Below are 20,179 nucleotides of genomic sequence, written 5' to 3' on the forward strand. Positions count from 1 at the left end.
ACATATACTAATTCAGAAGCCTTACATCTCCCTGTTCTTTGTGCTATACATCTTTCTAATTTTTTATTATCTCATCTAAAATTTGAAACGAAAGAAATGAAACTGATAACAAATAAAAAAAATTCTTGTTGAAATTATCTAAAAAGAGTACAATTAAAAAAAAATTAGCTTGTTTAGTGAACCTTGAATTGAAACCTTAATCATAAGTGTACTGAAATCTCAAAAATTTTATTGAAATCATATTTTAATTAGAAATCTACTTATCATGTATTATCCGCACCAATCACTATCCACATAAATAATCAACAACTGAAAAAAAATCAAGAATGAAAAATTTCTAGCAACAATGAAAGCTAATTCAACTTCCTCACAACAGCGAAATAATGAAATTATCATAAAATAATATTTTTTTATCTATAAGAAATCGAAAAAATTACTCACTATTAAATTGATAATTTAATTGAAATGTAGTCTTTCTCTGAATATTCAACAATTAGTATATAGTCGAAAAAAATATAATTTTAATCAATGGTTAAGAGTTTTTCACAATGGATTCCATTATTGCAGTGAGATTCAAATCGTATTCATTGTTAATCATCTAATTACATAAATTTCTTCCTTTAATGAAAACTAAAAAACAAACCGATTCTGTTAATTATTTGAACAGTTTGCATGAAGAAACAGAAAATACGATTGTATTTCCACAAACAAAAAATGAGTAATTTGAAATAAATTATCCAGCTACTTAAAATTGTACGATATTATATCATGGGATTCAACCTCATTTAGCAATTTAATCCTTTCTGAGAGAACCATGAACGTCTTGCTAAGCATAAAAAATTTAATACATGAATCGAACATCTGGTCGATAAAGACAGCTAGTTTCAAATATTTATTCTTAAACAATTGATGAATCTGCCAAAACATTAATTTAATTGCACTTGGAATAGGATAAAGAAACCTAAAGAGACTATTATACAGCTTTCGGTTGACATCGGCAGTTTCTGAGCTATATTTGACAGACAACGACAAATTCCTTTGTCTTAAATAAATAATTTTTTTGTTTCCTCAGTAAACTTCTTTATATTTATTGCTTCCTTTTCAAAGTTTTCGACAAAGAGATCAATACATACATTCTTAAACATCCGAGTGTTGTTGTAGTAATGGATATTTCTTGTCGGGCATTTTGCCAAAAATGTTAACTGGACTTCCAAAACAGACCATTATTATAAACTGAGAAATCGGCTTTCATTCATATGTCATAAACAAAGTACTGCATTTGCTGAGGTAGAGGAAAACGAACGATGTTATGTCTACGGGTTTTTTTTTATTAACTGCAGTGTTTATCCCACGAAAAGAAAACTTTTGATTCTATTATTGTTTTTTTTTTTTTTTTTTTTTTTTTACTCTTTAGTCTAAACTCTATAATCAAAATAGTGTTCAAATCTTATATTCTATTCTTTATACTTTCTCGTACATGAAATAAAGAGGAAGAATTGTAATCATCAAAAATTCGAACTACACATTTTGACAGACCACCCTGAATCCGAAAACACGATGTTATTAAATTTGCTTGTCTGTGAATAAGATATCTCAAAAATTCTAGGAGTAGATGGCTTAACTTTGATATACAGAATTATGACCAAATTTGCAACTTCCTATCGAAAATAGAATGAAATAAATTCCCAAATCAATCCCATTGTCTGCCTGGCTGTTCGATTACAATTGAGGTTGGTAACTATAAAACTCAAAGAACTAGATTGATAAAATTTAACACACAGATTTATAATCTAAAATATAAATAATTCTTAAATCTCGGAAATTCAAGAAACAGTTGGCTGTCTGTTGGTCTTTTCTTTCATTGATTTATGTCTTAAATCAATGGAAATCGGCATTTTTTCTTGAGATTATAGCTACAGTTTTGTATCAAATTTTGCTGTCAATCAGTTGGCAAATAATGCATTTTCTCTTAATTGATTCAATTTAAAGGCTAGATTCGCGCCAATGATCTAAATTTCCTAATCAATATCATGCAAACAATTGGAGGCATTCCCTGAGTTCCAGAGTTTTATGCGGAAGAGAGGGGGTGTTGAAACTTTATTTACACCCTTCTAGGTCCAAGGTCTTCCGCCCGAGGGCGCTGTGCCCCACTCTGGGTTGTGTTTGAATTGGCAGTCTTCTTGTATCCGTTGAAGTGTCTTGTTGTGTACGTGGTGATGTCGAGTTGTATTGCTTTGTCTTTCCTGTAAATATGCTAGCAGTTTGTGAATAAAATGCGAAAAATCGATTAGTTGCCTCCAGTTCTTTTCTGACAGGTAAGAGCTTTCGAAACATTCTATTGCTAATTGAATTGAATTGAAGTCTAAACAGGGGTAATAGGAACTTTATTGGAGAATAGGCGAGAAAATTTCGGGAAGACCATATCCTATGGAATAGCTTAGAGATCGATCTAACTATTATCTTGCATCTTAACAAAATCCTTGATGATTCTAATAAAGTAAAAAGTGAAGCACATTCTGTTCATGGAAGCAAACTTTGATAACCTTGGTAGTAATGTCTGACATGCCTTTAGTTTATTGAAATATAATATTTTAGGAAGATTTTTACGGTAAATCGCTCGATATTTGTATTTTGTAATTTTAGGGAAAAACCCTGAAGAAAGATAACTTTTATTTTCCAATTAAATTCGTTGTTAATCCTAAAGTCCATTTTCAAACTCTTGAAAATTCTTTCGAGGAGAGCACGCTGGTTTCCAAAATAGCTTTAGACTGTACTGCTCTGCGTAATTTCAACTCTTACTCAACTATTGAAAGTTGACTTAGATATTTGTTCTGGCATATTCTCCCGGACAATGCCTACAAAAACAATAGTACGATATAGTTTATTACCTTCCTTTAGAGATCTGCTGATTCGCTGCCAATATTCAGAGCTTTTAACTTCAGTCAAATCCCTTATATATAACTTGATGCTCGTTATTTTCACGACAAAATATTTTTAAACATAAAATTCTGATATTAATAATTATGTTACATTAGAATATCTATATATACATTCTGTTTATAGTATAAATGCATATTCTTAATGCGTTGGATTGCCTATTTTAAATTGTGCATTATTTTTTGCGACAATGTACTGGCACTTTTTGATTCTTCTTAATAAGCTATGCCGTAAAGATAAATGTATCTTTTTTTCCTTTAATTTTCAACAAAGTTAAAAAAGCACCAGATTAAATATTTGATGAAACTATAAAAATGATTTGAAATTCATTGCGACAATGAGATCTATTATTCAAAATTACGCAAAAAATATTTTTAAAGAAATTTGTAAAATTATAAAAAATTGCATTGCATTTACATTGGTATCATTAAAAAGATACTTTAAAAAAAATTCTCTTAGGGTTAAAAAGTAGGTTTAAACAATTTTTTTTTTTTGTCCCCTATGGGAGGAAAACGTCAAAATTTGCAGAATTTTATTAGTTAAAATTTTCAAAATTTCAAAAGAATTAATTTTGATTTAAAATTGTAATTCTATTAAGATTTTAAGAAAATTGCTAAAAGATGCACATTTCTATCCTTCGAAGTATATATATGCTTATTGCATTGCTCTAGATCTAAGAGTCTGTCCTGCCCTGGGCCAACATACTCAATACACACACACACATGCACTTATTGCCCTTCATTACAAGTAGATTTTACTCATGATGATCAGAGCTTATTTATTATATCATTTTTTTTAACTCTTTCCGCTACAATTTGCAATTAAAATATATAGGAATTGACAGAAAATTGTATAAATACATAATATAATGAAAAACACGGCTTTAGGCTTCTATAATAGTGTGATTTTTACGGCCATCAAAATTTGTAGCATAAAAAAACTTTGCTGAAGAAGCTATTAACAGACCAAGTTACACAAAATATTGATAAATATTTTAGCACCATTCCGGAGAAACAACCAATCGCCTAGTGCTTACATAAAGCGGATCGTTTTCAGTTTAAATTCATAATATAATTAAAAGAAACAAGTATGCCTTTTTAATCGTATCCTGATATCTAATTAAATTTGAAAATTGATATATACCCATAATTTTAGTGTAAATAATATATACTAAATTTATCTTCCCTATTGTATTTATGAGTAGCGTATTTATAAATCAATAGACAAAAACTTAAGAAATAAAATCACACTCCAGTTTTAGATATCTGTGTACTTGCAATTTTATTTTCTGGTTATCTTTTTCACATGCCATGCATTTTTTTCCTCAGACAATTTTGATATAAATCTCCAATTCTAAATTAGATTATGCATCAAATATGATTCAGATTATAAACAAGCATGATTATAAATAATTATATTCAATTTTTACTAACTAAAAAGCGCTTAAAAATCTTCGACATGAATTCTTTTGATAACTATGCTATTTTCTCAAAGTATATTTCGTAGGCAAGTAAAAATAGAGAAACGATGCATGCACAACATCGCTAACACAACACGCATTCTATTTATTATTATTATTATTTCTACGCTTACAAAATATAAAAATTTTAAAAAATAAGCATTTTGCCTCATACGTAAAGAAAATAAAAAATCTTTGAGAAACTTACATATGTTTTATTTATTTGAAGCAGTTACATAAAATTTCGAAGCCTTTTCTTTCATTCAAAAGAATTCTCGAACGAAAGCTGTAATGTTTTCAATGCAACAACTTGTAATTTTAGAAATTATCTTTCCGAAACTTCCATTTTCAGGGAATGCTGTAATGTACTTTGAAAGAAGTAATAATGCTCTTTTTACAGATTTTTCTACACTTTTAGAAACACAACCGAAGCTGGTCTTAAATCGCCATTTATGTTTTTTCGTTTCATTACAAGTTGCGCGTTATCCTTTCTTCTTTTACTTTTTGTGTTTCTTATGAACCGCATTAATGCCAAAGAATGCTATTTTAGTGTTTTTCTTTGAAAAGAAAATGTTTTCATGCTTTAATATCTTAATAATTAAAGTTTTATAAAACAGCATGAAATGATGGGGAAAAATAAAAGTATGTTATCAAATTCTTGTCAGACGATTCTTATGTCTCAATACATTACAGTACATCCTTTTAATTTGGTTAATAACAGCTTCTTACTCTTTAATTAACCAAAATAAAAGGACGGATGCCATTTCAAATAACATTTTTTTTCCTTCATATCATTATGAAATTTGATTGCTACTTTATTCCTGATCTCAATATATAATTTTGGAATATTTTAAATGCAAACGAAATCAAAATTTTCTTTTTTTGCTACATTTAGGTTAGTTATTAAAGTTAAAATTACATTTTAGGGATGACAGAGGATACATCAATATTTATTAAGAGCAAGGTTTGAATATGCAATTTCCGCTTTCAAAAAGCTCGGTAATTTTTATTTTCTCATGTACAAAGTATAGAGGAATTGTTGCAATCTCCAAAAATTCACAATCTAAAAACTCCACACTTCAGGTCTTACTGAGTCCGAAAAACTCCTTTTTAGCTTTATGGCTGACTGTCCGTCCTTCTGTGAACACGATAACTCAAAACTGCTTTAACCTAAATGGCTAAAATTTAGTATATGGAATTACGACAAAATCTATAGATTATTTTAAGAAATTTTGAACGAAATCCATTTATAGGAAGTCTGTATACCTGATGGTTAAATGAACTAGGTAATTTCAAACCGCGAAGAGCTAGATTGATAAAAGTGGGTACACAAGTTTAGTATCTAAAATATAGATGCTTATCAAATTTTTACCAGATCCAGCAACTATACTGTCGCATTTCTGTCCGTCTGTACTTTCGCATGCATTAAACATAATGCCTTAAAATTAATGACATTTGGTAGGATATTTGGGGATTACAATCGTAGTTTTGTGCCAATTAGTGATGTAAATTTTAAAAAATTGCTCAGAATATGATTTTGTGCAATATATTCAGTAAAAGTAATATTTTTATGGAATATCTTCAGTAAAAATAGCAATTTTACTGAATAATGAATTCTTTTCAAGATAATATCTGTATTTCGATACTATTGTTCGTCGGTATGCAAGGCATGCACGGCCTTAGACAGGGTCATAATTTTATGCAAAAAAGGAATATAAGATTTTTATTGGTTGATATATGAGACCTTTCAGGGAAAATCACTCCCGCTAGCTTTTTTTAAATATAGTTTCACCCAACATTTACGAGCAGCACTGTTCAGCCATCTTTTCAGCAGAAAACTCATTGTATTGCTCTACAAATCTTAGACCTTCCTAAAGGATCAACATCCTATTCGCATGCATTATAGTTTCAGTATTGCTTCAAAAGAAAATTTCGTAAAGTACAATATATACATGCAACCGTTATTCCTAATTTTCCACTTAATTTTACTTTTAATTCCTCATTAGATTTTTTATGTCTTATTGGAGAGATTTATAAAGTGACAGTCTAAAATAAATCAAATGAATACTCTCTTTGGATTGTTTTTCGCAGAGAGAGCTTTCTAGATGGACTCAGAGCATTTTTTTGCTGTTGCGATTATTTAGAAATTATTTGTTGTGTCATGTGTTATAGTGATAACTTCAAATGCTGTCTTGCATTTGCTTAGGCTATAGATTGTTACCCGTGGTTTCATGTTTTCTTATGAAGTAGAGCTTAGTTATTCGTTATTGACTTTGTTAAACTTCTCACTAGACATTAACCAAATGATTTCTTAAACATTCTTTTACATTAATTTATTATTCATTACTTTTCATTCTTTTACATTCACTTATTATTCATTACTTTTCATTCCTTTACATTCATTTATTATTCATTACATTTAATTCTTTTACATTAATTTATTATTCATTACTTTTCATTCTTTTACATTCACTTATTATTCATTACTTTTCATTCCTTTACATTCATTTATTATTCATTACATTTAATTCTTTTATATTCATATATTATTCATTACTTTTCATTCTTTTACATTCATTTATTAATCATTACATTTAATTCTTTTACATTCATTTATTATTCATTACATTTAATTCTTTTACATTCATTTATTATTCATTACTTTTCATTCTTTTACATTCACTTATTATTCATTGCATTCAATTCTTTTACATTCATTTATTATTCATTACATTAAATTCTTTTACATTCATTTATTCTTACAACATTCTTTTGCATTATTAAATATATGATACCCGCAAAGATTATTTTTGTTCTTGTTGAGTTAACTTCAGTTATATCAACGTCCCATTTTAACGCAACACTGTGGTTATTTGGGTACGGACCTCATAATTTTGAACCGCGGTCAGATGACATTTGTTTCTTGTAGAAGAAAATTCATTATTATTTTTTAATATTCAGGATTTTTTTACACTCAGAAATTTAATTAAGTTATAGTAATAATATTACAAAGTTTCGCATTGTGCATTTAAAAACTGTATTCACAAAATTACCTTCTATTTTATTCAGAATATCATATTTTATCTAAATAATCAAATAATGCTTTCGTAGCTTCTGCAATGAAACCTGAAAAGTACCTGAAAACATGCGTGTGAATGAAATTAATTACGCTTATTACTTGAAGTGAGTTTAGCTAAACGTAAATGACTCTTTCGAGGCTTACTTTAATTATCGCTACGTGCAAGATGTAAATTAAATTATTTTACTCTTCTGCCGGGAGCCATTCAGGAAATGGATCGTCTTAATTAATCATTAAATTGTTTCAGAGTACTTGTTAACTATCGAAAAATATTATCTGCTTGAAATAAGCCAAAATTTAACTTAAATTAATCAAGCTTGATGCATTCATCACATTTTTTTCAAACTTTTATTTCATGTGACTTGTTTCACATTTGAACAAATGGAATTCATTAACTGATTTTTGACTTAATTTTTGAAAGACCAAAGTTCTAAAAAAATGTCTAAAATTATTTATTATCGATGACAATATATTATAATAATACATTTTCAGAGCTTAATTAATCAATTGATAGTAAGTAAATTTTAAATTCATACTTGTGGCGCGACTTAATAATGAATTTTTTAAAAAATAATTTCATTAATTTATAATTTTTATAATAATAAAGTATAACTTCATATGATGCAAATAATTAAAACAAAGAATCACTTTTCGTTACGTTAATAAAAAAATATTTTCATTAATGTAACGAATTTGCATTTATAAAAGTTAGTTAAATTCAAATATTTAAATAAAAGGAGGAAAACACATGCATTCAGGTATAAATTAGCATAAAAAATAAAAGAATTAAAAAAATCAAAACATAAAGAACTTTGAACAATCTATATCGTGATTTATTTCTTAAAACATTATTTACTTTGAAGAAAACATGCATTTGATATTTGATCGCATTTCATACTTTTTCTTTTTACCTATTATTATTAACCTAAACCATTTAGAAATATATAAGAAGAATGTAAATCCTCAGAATTCATATTTCGCAATCAGGTTATTAAAATTCAAATAAACTGCAACTACTTTTATAACAAAATTTTGGTGGATGTCATAAATAGTAGAAAGTCTTCAAAATTGTTTCTGAATTAAATGAAAAGTTTCAGAGAAATTATAGAAAATTTAAGAATTTCTGATTGAATTAGTTTCTGTATTATTTATTCTGAAACATTTAATAAAGGAAATATACCATAGCCTCTTTTTCCATGCCAAATGGAATTTTTTTTCATTTTAATTGTAATCTGGTTTTGTTTAGATTTTCTTGAGAAAATTATAAATTTCCTAATAACCGTGCCCTACGATTATATTAAATTTTATTCATATGAAGTAATTTATAAGAATTTAAATTAATTACTTCAAGATTTCTTTGTCTCTTAGTTTCTGTTATACAAAATGTCCAAGCAAAAAGTATTACAATTATAATAAAAAGCTGTAATAAAATATTTCAAAAACTTAATGAGCAGCAAACATGGATTTAAAATTGCAGAATTTTATCAATTTTTGGATAAAATTAGTTCCGAAGAAAAGATTTTCTATCCAAAAATGCAAATAGCTGCATAATTGAAATTAAGTACATAGTTTCATTATTTGAATTTCTATTTGTATCAAATTTTGAACCTGTTTATTTAAAACGCTGGTCATATCTTGGCCGCTGTGGCCTGGTGGTAAGGTCACGGCTTCGCAACCGGAGAGTTTCAGGTTCGTGACCCGATTCCACCGAAGAACCGTCGTGTAAGGGGGTCTGATGCAAGTTAAATCCGTCATGACCAAACGTCCTCCCGCTGGTGTGGTGTGGAGAGGGGGTGCCAGATCAGGTGTTGTTCTCGTCATCTGACCGCAGTTCAAAATTACGAGGTTCGTCTCAAAATAGCCCTAGTGTTGCTTTAAACGTGACATTAATATAACTAAACCAAACCAAAAGCTGGTCATCTCTTGATCTTTGTATCTGATAGTTTCTCAATGTTCACTATTAAACGGAAACTAGTTAGGCAAATAGAATCATAAATGTAGTCTGTCGCTTAAACAACAAGGAAGATCTGTGTAAAATTTTATATTCAATTGGTTGCAAGGAGCACACTTAAAATTCATAAACAATGGTATTATTTACCATATTACACAGCACGAAAAGCGTCATGTTTTGCTAGGTTCTGAGAACGACGAGGTGAGGATACTCTCGCTGGTTTTATTGAAAACGTAATATTTTTCTCATGAATAATTTCTCAGCATCGAATCTGAACGCCTATATACTATCATGTGCAATTCACCTATATCTACCAAATGCGAATAAGGTGATCTTACCATTAAATTATATATATATCCTCGTTCTCATTTCAAGCAACTTTCATGAACTTCGTCTTATCTCAAATAAATATATTTTTAAATAATATTATTTAAAATTATAATTCCCTAATAATAGATGATAGAGCTTTTTGAGAGATTAATTTCATTTCGAAGGTGGTGAAATTAATTGACGACGAAAATTGGCGATGCTTTTGTAGTTCGGAAACTTCGCTCCCTACGACAAAACGCTTTGCACCTCTATTTCGTTCATCCCTACTGAGTCTTCGCATCAATGATTCTATACATTTTCATTTGCCCTCCATTTTCATTTTTGGATATTTAGATTTATAATTGAAATTGCTTTACTTAAATTCATTTTTTGTTTGTTTGTTTTACCAAAAAAAGTGACGATTTCCATCTAAAGTGCCCATGTAAACAATCCGAACATGCAAGATGTTGCTAAATGACGATAAATAAATTTTACCTGGTTCTTCCCCCACAAAAACATAATATATTATACAGATATTTAATGTATACTATATTTTCAGATCTAAAAAGCAATAAAATAGATGAGTTCCTTCTTTCAATAAAATGACCACTACACAATTTTGTCTTATTTCAAAACACAATAAACCATAGTTTGCAACTCCCGATATTTCCATCTCGTGTCAAATATATACACGACAAAAAGCTACGTCTTCAAATTTTGCATCCACAAAAAGCATAATATGCGTCAAAGAGAATAGAAAAAAACCATTTCTCTAATTTATATTGAAATATATACATACGCATAAATCCCACCCTGAAATTCAATATAACCCTAAAACCATCATCTATCACAGCAGGTTCTGTTCATATAAAAGGTGGATGGGATAGGGTTTACTAGTCAAGCTGTGTAAAACGATTCCCTCATCCCTTGGAACAGGCTGAGGAAAAAGAAGGATAGAATTTTCGAATTTCTTTTTTCTTTTTTTTACCCGGTTGCTGTGGCAACGGCGCGACACCGAAACCTCACCTGTGAATCTCAAATTTCTTATTCAACAATCGATCCACCATCGAATTCCTAACCATTAATTTTTTTCCTGATTGCCCTTTGTGGTGTTTTAAGGAGAAATTTCCAAACGAGTCTTATTATAGATGATGACTATATCAAAAAGAAATGTTTGCTGTCGAAGATGAAGCGACGGCGTTTTGATTATGACTAAATAAGTATTCTGTTCACTCCCTATCGTCCCCAAAAAAATTCTTTCGCCTCACGTATCTAATTTAGTAGAAAGAATCCATAATTTGGAACTGGTGGGGTTTCCTAGAAATTCTGATGGATTTAAAGGTACCTAGAAAACTTCCTAAGAGTTTAATATGTGGCGGGTTTCTTTGACTTTTAATACACCCACTTATAATCTCTAAACGCAAGTTTATGTTCTTTCTATTCTAGGTACAGAAAAATATTTAAATTCAGTTCCAAAATTAATCTTTTTTTTTTCTTTCTTGTATATGAATTATTGAAAGAGAAATTATTGTAATATTTACTTCCGGACTTTGATGAATCTCCTGGTTTTAGAGTTCACTTATTTTTATGCTTGAAAAAAATTTGAAATTATATTTTTGAACATGATAATTTTGAAACACAGGGAAAGAGACTCAAGTTTTTTTTTTTTTAAGTCTTTTCTACTAAAAACTGTACATTTATTTTATAAAATTTTGGATGAAATCCATCATTAACCATCATCATGAAATCCATCATTGTCTGACTTTACATCCGCTTGTATAACAAAAATATTAGCGCAACACGATAACTAATTAAATAGAAGAAATTTAGTACTTGGATTTTATTACAAGTATCAAATTTGAACTAAATTTGTTAGAAGATTTGCTGTCTGTCCCTTTGCCTATTCGGAAGTATGTGGTTGGCACATTAAAACTGTAAATAGCAAAATTTGAACATAAATGACATGCCGTGTGTCGATCATATGCTATGTAAGTCACATATTGCATGTAAGGTAAAACGCAAGATTTGTGATATACGTAGTATATGATCATAAGCTGGCTGACGACATCAAATGTTGATTTTTGAACTAATTCTGTTAGCAATTTTGCCATCTATCCCTTTTATCCATTCGGGTGCAAGTGGTTCGCCCACTAAAATTGTAAATATCAAAATTTTAACCTAAAGCAGATGTCGCGAGTCGATCATACTCTATGTCAATCACATATCGCATGTAATGCAAAACAAGTGATATGTGATATAATCAGTGTACGATCTTAAGTTGGCTAACTAAATCAAATATTGATTTTTGACCAAAATATCGGAAATGTTTTTACTCAATAAATTTAAATTACAAACAACTTTCAGGAAGAAACCGCTTGAATTTTGTTTCTATGCCCATTCTTTGGGAGCTTACTTTAAATTTTTTTCATTTCATAACTTGCGTTTTAATGTTTTATTTACACATTTAAATGCTATTTTTACAAATTCTAAATTGTGGTGAAATCTTCTTCCATGAAGCTTCATGGAATCAAATATAATCCATAATTTTTTTTTTTCAAATTTCGTGTTATAAATTCTCAATATAATCTAAAGTTCCTGAACTACAGAGTAAGTAAATCTGTTTATTTAAAAAGAATCTATAATTGTTTTAAAGCTTCGTAATGTAAAAAAAAATAATTCCAAGTTTTAATCCCATTTTTTAAATATTTCATACAATTAGGCCTATTTTAGGAATTTGGCAATGTATTTATTAAATCATATGCCTAATTTTAAGCAAACTGTTTGTTAAATTTCTGAAGGAAGATTTTGGTGTTTAATTTTTTTAGAAAAGTATTTCTTCCAATTTTTAAAACATTTTTGATCTCTAATTGATACTTTTTTCTTTTCATAAGTATTTTTAATCTATTCCATTTAAAATTCAAAAATTTAAGATTTTTTTTAAAAAATTCATTTGGAACGTGGATATATATCTTAATTTCAAAATTATGGATCAGTCTGATTTTACAAATTTCTCAATCAAATGCATAAACTGATAGAGAGCGTGTTTACGTCTATCTGTATTATATCAATACGGAAATTAAAAAGCATGCCAAGAAAGATAATGAAATTTTTTATATGATCCTAACTCCGAACTCATAAGCATATATCAAACTTCAATTTTAATCGGTTAAGAGAAGAAATTCAAAATTCATCTACTTTAAAGTCAAGTATGAATTCAAAATGCATTCGTGATAGAGTTTGATTAATTGATTGGTTTTGTTGAATCATATGCAGGTTGTTACTGATACCATATATATTTATCTGATGCATTTACTGATATATTACCCGATATAGCCAATAACTGATTATTTTCCAGTCAGAACCAGACCAAGAAAGTGGTTGATTCTCGCACTTGCATCGAAACTGTTAACAAATATTGCTACAAATAGGATTCCAAATTGAGGTTTCATGTCTAGAAAAAGAAAATGAAAATATGATGATGACCTTGGTTTTGACAATGATTGGCAGTCAAATAAGAAGAGGAAAAAAGAGACTTTGCTTATATAGTTTGTATAGTTGAAGGCGTGGATTTTTCATTAGTTTGTGCACCGTTGCATGGGATAAAGGGCGATAATGATTAGGGATGAAATATATATGGCTTAAAAAATTCAGCCAAGGTAGCGTCAAATTAGCGTCACCAAGGTAGGACGACAAAACAGGAAACATTGATTTAATATTTTGTATCAAATAAATATAAAATTGCGCAATTGAAATATATATATTTATATATCAAATTTGGCATATCCGTCTTTAAACTGAGAGAATGATCACTGTTTTCAAATGTTAACAGTTGATTAAGGTATCATTAAATAAAAACTAAACAAGTTTAATTGGAATTTTCCCCTTTATTTTTAAGAAATACTTTTCCCTCAAAAAGTATTTTTACACTATCGTAAAACTTTAAAAATTACTATCTGTTAATTTAAATTGTCTTACAATTTTTTCTTATTTTTTTAATACATTTTTAAATTTTCTTTTTTATAATTTGCAAAAATGCTTTAATTTGTTGAAGTCATCAAGAATTTTAATCACTCTGTCTCTTTCATTATTAAAATTACGGTTTTCTTCTTAAGTATATATATATATATATAATGATATTTTAATTCTAATTTCAATTTAATTAATTTGCAAGATTTTACCTTAATTTAGCTTATAGTAACTTCATTCTAAAAATATTCTCTTATTTCGTGATCCAATTCCACTTTCGGTTTAATTTATTCCTCTGTAAAACTAATGCGCCATTTTAATTACGTTTCAAATGAAAGTGATACTTCCGTTGCCCTTGTCAAAGGTCAGCATATATATTCCATCGGTGCGTGGCCGGAAATCCTATGTTATATAAGACTAGTGATCATTTGTTTCACCCTTCTTTCTTACTTCTGCTTTTATGCCGCGATGCGTCTGCTTGTAAATAAATTGCTTTCCCGAGATGGATATTAAAGAGAGAATAAAACGAAATTAAAAATACAATGTCTCGTCTATCTTCAAACCTGCACTCTGCTTCAATCAAAATAATGGTACATATATATATATATCAAAAAACGGATTTTTCGCTTAACCGCATTTCGATGCAATACATTTTTAAAAATATGTTTCTCATAACAAACTCATTAAATGAACTGACTTTTAGTTCCTTTAATAAGTTCTGTGTAATGTGATGTTTACTCGCTCTAATTGATATTGTTTATATTGTATTGATGATCACTTAATTTACCATCTAATTACGTACTTTTAATATGACTCCAATTAAATAATTAAAAATTCGTTTTTTTTTTCCTTCTTATTTTTTCTCATACTGTTATCAAAATTTTGAGTTCCTTTGATCAGTCGTTCTGACTTTAAAAGATGAAAAAAAAGCTTTAACTCTTCACAAAATCTTTTATCTAAAAAATTTCAGTCTAGACTTTGTTTTTTTTAAAAAAAATTCTATTTTTATTATTTATATATTATTCTAGAGATTTCAATTCTATCTCAGATTATTTCTACTCGTTTTCATTTTCTAAAGTATCATATTATTGTTTCATTCCGTACTATTTTTCTCACTTGTTCATCATTTTATTCAATTTGGCCTTCAGTAGATATTTAGCTCCAAACATTTAATATTAAATGCATTTTTTCAACAGTATGCTGAGAAAAAAAATCTATTCCTTATCACAAAAGTTTCAGTTTCCATTAAATTTTGTTTTTTCTGTCCTAGGAAACAAAAAGGATGAAATATTATATAGCTACGCATTCTGAATCGAAAGCTTATGATCAAGAAAAGCCAACATTCTGGTGGACAAGCCAATCGTCAAAGACTGGCCACAAATAATATAAATAATAGACTTCTACTTTGTAATAAATTTGTAAAAGTAACGATTAATTCGTTTCATTTGAGGTTAATTCGTATTCACGTGGAACACATTAAGGTAATTGTACAAACATAGTTTTGGAATCCATTGATCATATTATAGAGGGAAAATGTTTTTAACAGAGCACATACACGCAGAAGATAGTGTGCTACTAAATGCTATGTGCATTTGCGTTATTATATGAATGCAACGACTTGTGAATTGACTCTATTGCCTGGTTGCAAAATTGAAAATTCGATCAATGAAACTAAAAGATCAAATACTTTCAGAATCAAGTAATTATGGTAATGAATAAACAAGAAGATATAAAATGTGACAAGGAAATTATTCATTTAAGTATACATTGCTTTCTCTGGATATCTGTAATTAACATAAAGTTGATTTTCTTCTTCTAATGATATGATTTTAATCAATGAAAATGTTTGCTTTTTCGTGTCTAAAACAGAGTCATTTATGTTGTTAAAACTAACACATTTGAAGTAATAAGTGTAATCCATTCACATACTTCCATTCAAAAACTTGCTTTCAGCAACTACTAAAGACTTAGCTGCAAAATCAACTGTTGCGAATTTTTAATATTGCTTCCCAGCACACTTATTTCATGGCAAGGGAAAGATGTTGTATATAGTTTTAGAAGATGCTGAATAGATGCCTGTCGTTGGCATCCGGCATTGAAGACAAACTGGGCGACAGTTTAACGACAAAAATGAAAGTCCCAGAATATTCGAAAATCTTGACGACATCTCTTAGATTACTTCGCTTTCAACATTTTTTTTACGACGTTCGATCCCATGTCACGGGAACTAGAAAAAGCGGAAGCGCGCACACCAGTTTCGAAAGAAGATGTAGTTGAGGGAAAAAAATCTTTGAAATGTGGATCATTAGCAATTTCTTTCTGACTGTTTAATAAAGATTTGCTGTTTGCATGCTGTGTTTAATAACGATTTGCTGTTTGCATGCTGTGTTTAATAACGATTTGCTGTTTGCATGCTGTTAATATCTGCAAGTGCTATTTTGAGTACACTTCACCATGGTTTTGTTACCTGTGTTTCATGTTGAATAAACTGTTGTTATCGTTATTGAGCCATAGAAATTTTCACCCACCGGACAGATTTTTTCATAAAACAATGAAACATTTCATTTCTTAATCATTTACGTTAAGGAGGATATTTTGAAAAGGAAAAGAACCAATACCTGTGAACTTTTAAAGATATAAAATAATGATGGTCATAAATACGTTTACTTAAAAAAATAATGCAAAATACGCTGAGGGAGATACTGTTTGACTGTAATTTTCTTTTTTAAACTCCATGGAAGTAGTAAGTCTAATTACTTACATTTAAAAAAATATTTCAGATACCTTAAAAAGCTTATCCACGGAAGTTGTAAACTAATCGTTATTTAATTATTTGTATTAAACATTAAACAGTGAAAAAAAGAAAATAATTTACAAATTATCTTTTGCGATCTAAGATAATGTTTTTTTTATAAATTTATTTATTAAAGTAATGCAGAATATTTTAAAGAACAATTTGCAAAATATGAATCTATAATGTTCTTTAAAAAATATTGCGTGTATTAAATAATAGCCTATTAACGAATTCCCTTCTGAGATGTAGAATAACGAATTTTATGATTAAATTTTCTTCCTGATGTAAAAATATTCTGAGAAAGAAATTCAGAATATATCTATATATCATATTTCTTTTGAAAAAGCAATAAAAAAAAGTTGGGTATATTAAATGTTAGCTAATTTATAAGTTGTCTTTTGGGATTTAAAATAATTAATTTTATTAATAAATTGCCTTTCAAAGTGAAAATTATTGGAAAGAAAAGTTTTTCAAAATATATTGTTACGAAATTTCCGGGGTTGGATAGTGGAAGTTATATGGTGTGAAGAACGCTCAATCACCAGGTGGCAGTAGAAAATAAAACAACGACGTTTATTTACACGAAGATACACAGGACAGCACAAAGATGACAACTATATACAGCACAGAAGACGATTATCTTCAGCCGAGACGTGCAGCATACAACAGACTCTACTGCAGACAGTTGAACACAACTTAGTTCAGCACTAGCTTCACTCCGTCGTTGCTCCGCTTATCTCTAGAAGGCCAGTTCTTTATCGTCGTTTCCGACTACTCTGCCCTAGCAGTTGCGGCCGCTTCCTTTTATAGGTCTCAGGAGGAGGGGCTAGATGCCTCTCAACCAATCAGGAATGTTCGAGGCGTATCTCCGATCCTACTGGACGGATCGGGAAAATTCTCGATGTTTCGGGTATAATCTATTTTTGCGCCAAAGTCGACAAATTCGTCGCCAAGTCACCAAATGGTCACCAAGTTTGTCTCCAAGCTCCGGGGCCCTCCGACGCGACACCGGACTCCGTCCAATACCGATGACTGTAAAACATTCTTTCCGATGGTGTAACCAACTATGCTGGAAAGCAGCATTACAGATTCGTAACAATATTCAGGTAATATACTTCGCACTAAAAATGGCGATAAAAAATAAATTTTAAAAATGATAAAATGACGATGACCACCATAAATAGAGCAGATGCATAGTAAGAAGAACAATAACCTTCGTTTATTCAGTTTTAATGTCATTTATTCAATATTTTTTATTTATAAATGAAAGATTTTGAAAAATTCGTCATTATTGCTTTTTTCTATTTCCTCCGTGTAAGAACTTTGTAGAATAAATTTAAGCAATATATAGTAAAAAAAGTTATTTTATTTCTATTACAGGAACAGTTATTAAAACATCAAAAATTGCAATTAACATATATAATATGTATAGAGGTAACAAAAGTCATGGAATAGAAATGTTCAAATATATAGGTAGCTGTAGTATCGCGTATAAATGTATAAATGAGCAAGGCACTGTTCAAGAATTGAAAATTTTGCTCGGATGCCATTCGTCTGCTGGTTAAAAAACAAAAAGCGTTCTTTGGTTTTATCTCCTAGCATTCGCACCTATGACTTTCTGACTTTTATTCATTGAGGCCATTCGTCTATTTTAAAAGCTATCTCCTCGATATTTCTTCTTCTTTCACCTTTCTTTCTTCTACTGAATGTCTTCAAGACATCGCAATTTTGAGCACTTTTCGATGAAATTTTCAATTTTTCAATGGCAGAATCAAGATTTAAAAGATCATTTTCACGAAGAAATGTACAGCATGTTTTTGTCAGCGTTAATGTTCCAGACAAAAAAAATTAGCATTGTCTATTTGACATTAAATGACTCCTTTTAATGATTATTATGATTTGCTGATAAAGCAAAAAAAAGTGATAAAATCATAAACAATAAATAGGATAATAATTTGGTAGAAATAAATAAAACAAATAAAAGGGAGAAATGATTTCTTTTAGTAAAGAATTTTGAAGATCCATTGTGATTCACTTGTTCGTAAAAAATAAGTTGGATTAAGATAAATAGTATTTGTTTGCGTATGATCTATTTTAAGCAATTCTGAAACAAATTATTAGGATCATTTTTAAAAAAAATTCTTTTCTTATTTTTTCATCATCACTAAATATCAAAAATTTTGAATTTCAGAAATTTTTTCTAAGCAAATCAAGAATTTTGACAATATTTAAAAGTAACTCAGTAACTGATATCTATAAAATGCTTATTGTAAAATATTTCGTTTTAACAATTGATAAATATATTTTTCTCACTTGTTTTAAAATCCAATTCGCATTTCAAAAATAAACTTAATTGATCAGTCATTAAAAATGATTTTAAAACTGAATATGATTCCAATTGATTAGTTCAAAAAATGTAAAATATTTTTATCTTTTATCATGAAATTTTTAGATAAAGTATTTGTATGAAAAACCTATTTCTTGACAATAAAAAATATTTTTAAGGAAAATTTCTTTCGCTTATGAGAAAAAAAAATTATTCTTGTCAATTTTTTTACAAGCAAATTACACAAAACACACAATTAAAAAAAATCCTTTATTTAACTTCATTAAACATATTTTCTACCTACATAAAATTCTGATAGATAATTTTTTTCAAATATTAATCATAAATTGAATACATATTTTTTTAAAGAACTATTGAATTAATTATGATATTATTTTGAGATTATAAATTCAAAATTATTGAAATCGATGGTAACGTAAAGCCAGGGTTCTTCTGTTAAAGGATTAAAGTTTTTAAAGAAAAAAACTGCGCAAAAATAAAACCAGATTGAATCTTCAGGTAAAAAAACAAACAAAAAAACAACAACAACAAGGGAATTAAAATTCTCTCTCTTTGATTTCTATTTCACATTTATTTTTATTTTAAATCTGTTAAGTTTCGAGTTATTAAACAAACCGTTAGGAATGTTATTATAAAGCTCTAATGTCTACTTATTACAAAGATGAATGCTTGTGCTTGCGTGTTAATGTTCTAAAAGACAGGCCGTTCGATAGAAAGCTACAAAATTTGGCATAGATATTCTTTGGAAGTTGGAATGTGCATTTAGGTTCTATCTTTAAAGAATTTAATTAATTAACATTTCATGAAGATTTTGACAGTTTTTAAGGATTTTTCTTGAATATATTGTTACAAAAACTTGATGTTTACATCCTTTAAAAAAATGATTTTTTTAGTAATGCCTGTTTATTAGTCCTGCAAATTTTTAATCGATTTTGACAATAAATTATATTATTGCACTGAAATTCAAATCAATTTCATTTTTTCAGCAAATAATTAATCTCCTAATTTTTTTTTCCATTGCTAAAAGCTAACTAGGATTTCGTTAATACTTGTACATTTAAATTATGAATAAGAGTATGAAATTACCGTGAAATTACAATACCGTGTTTGCTTGGAAATGAAATTGACAATTATGTTTTTAAACACTATGATGTCACGAGACTTGATCCTTTTAGGATGGTTCATACACACATTAAACAGAATAAATGCAAAGAATTACTATTAAATTAATAAGACTATAATTTCTTTCACAGTTTGATGCTTAAAAATGTTTTCATGAAAGAATCGTGAATATTAAATTATGCATAAGAATTTAATTGGAAGTATAAAACACCAAT

At 28.7% G+C, this 20,179-nt stretch overlaps 1 protein-coding gene across 1 annotated transcript in view; it reads left to right on the top strand.

Annotated features, from left to right (window-relative positions):
* The first annotated feature begins 2,244 nt into the window (after positions 1-2,244).
* The window catches only part of LOC129963842 (synaptotagmin-12-like), a 131,669-nt gene continuing 113,734 nt past the window's right edge, over positions 2,245-20,179 (top strand). The window contains exon 1 of the mRNA XM_056078417.1: positions 2,245-2,315. The gene's annotated coding sequence lies outside the window, so the exon portion shown is untranslated. The remainder of the gene's footprint in view (positions 2,316-20,179) is intronic.

This window comes from Argiope bruennichi, chromosome 3, assembly GCF_947563725.1.
Source record: "Argiope bruennichi chromosome 3, qqArgBrue1.1, whole genome shotgun sequence".
Lineage (NCBI taxonomy): Eukaryota > Metazoa > Arthropoda > Arachnida > Araneae > Araneidae > Argiope > Argiope bruennichi.